Here is a 1,838-nt window from a genome sequence, read left to right on the forward strand (position 1 = left end):
TCTCAATATGTATACAAATTTCCAAGACATAAAAAATAACTTTCATGTTACCCAAAAGAACTTTCATGTTACCCAAAAGAAGTTCTTGTTCTTCAAAGCACCAACCCTTGAATGACACTAGATTGTTGTGCCGCAGCTGCCCAACGGCCGCGAGCTTGGCCTCAAAGGTCTTCTCCCAGGCTTACAACGCACCAGGTGGTGCTGTAAGTCCAGCAATGAATGAAACAATAGGCTTTTGTGTTCCACTCTCCTTAATAAATGCAGCAGCATCCTCCTCTGCGGTTCCTCCAATTTCTCCTTCGACCAATTTTCAAAGATCCTCCATACACGGTGGCATGCCTATTTCTCTCAGTACAGGCATGAAAGAATACATATAAATAAAATTTCGAATGATATTGTTTCCTTCAGAATCGACTCGAACAGAATCGAGTCGAAAACAACAATCCCGGACAACATGGACATTTAAACATTTGCAGCCTAACCACACCGACATATCGCCTAATGAGTTTTATTTAAGAGAAATAGTATAACCATATAGCATATCAAAACAACGCTTAATCATGTAGCATAAAAAAAAAATGCTTAAACTCGTGCAGCAACGGCAGCGGCTGCTTCAGTAGCAAGGGATGCAACTTTCCTTTCCAGTTCCTCCTTATTTGCACCCACGAGCATATCAATAGCCTCTCCATCCTTGATAAAAATAAATGTAGGCATGGCCCGCACCTGCCACTCATTAGCGACATCCTTCAATTTGTCCACGTCAACCTTCAAGAACAATATTTCTGGGAACTTCTTTGACAGCTCAACAAACACTGGACTGATGAATCGACAAGGTCCACACCATGTCGCAGTGAAATCTACCACCACAAAATGTTTAGTATCGATGGCCTCCTGTAGCTTGGAGTGCCATTCCTCTGGAGAGTGAACAACAAACACGTTTTCATCCGCCATCTCTTCTTACTCTTCTCAACAACAAAAATCTTCTAATGCTTTCTGTCTGTGGATCTTCCACAAAGCGCTTCAAGCAATCTACAAAATTTGTCCCATTGAAAGGATCACCCCCAATTCCCACACATGTTGATTGTCCAAGACCAACAACAGTTGTTTGAAAGACCGCTTCATATGTAAGAGTGCCAGATCTCGATACAATCCCAACACGACCAGGCAGTCGCATCATCAACTTCTGAGCAACAGGAAGGCGCCGGGTGCCACGTTTTCCGCCAGATGTCTGATCACCTCCGCCTTCCTCGCCTGTCCATGTAGTGCGAACGGATGAGCCCCTACTGAAACGGCAGCCGGGCCTTGGCGGCGTAACCCAGCGCAGCCACGACACCGGAGTCGGGCACCACGATCACGACATCGCAGTCTGCGGGCGCATCCTCCGCCATTATCTGCCCGAACTCATAGCGGGACTCGTAGACGGAGCGCCCGAAGACGACCGAACTGGGCAAGGCGAAGTATATGTGCTCGAACACGCAGGCTTTTCGTTGCTTCTGCGGCAACAGGCACAGGCTGCTCATGCCGTCTCTGTCCACCACAACGACCTCGCCCGGATTCACTTTGCGTTCGTATCCGGCCTCAATCAGATCCAGCGCGCAGGTCTCAGATGCGAACACCACGGCCCCGTTCGACCGCCGCCCCATCACGAGCGGGCGGAATCCGTGCGGGTCACGGACGGCTACCAGCTTATCCTCTGTCAAGAAGACCAGCGAATAAGCTCCCTCGAGCTGCTCGCACGCATCCACGAGCCGCGAGATGAACGGCCTGGCGGTGGAAGTAGCAATGAGGTGCAGAACGACTTCCTAGCACCGATTGTGCCTCTCAAAACCAACACCGTC

General features: G+C 49.1%; 1 pseudogene; it reads right to left on the reverse strand.

The window, feature by feature from the left end:
- Positions 1–582: 582 nt before the first annotated feature.
- Positions 583–951, reverse strand: LOC149145772 (thioredoxin H-type pseudogene; annotated as a pseudogene).
- Between the last annotated feature and the right edge of the window lie 887 nt (positions 952–1,838).

Source organism: Pinus tabuliformis, chromosome X, assembly GCF_031772625.1.
Source record: "Pinus tabuliformis cultivar Carrire ecotype Pingquan chromosome X, CPIR1, whole genome shotgun sequence".
In the NCBI taxonomy this organism is placed as follows: domain Eukaryota; kingdom Viridiplantae; phylum Streptophyta; class Pinopsida; order Pinales; family Pinaceae; genus Pinus; species Pinus tabuliformis.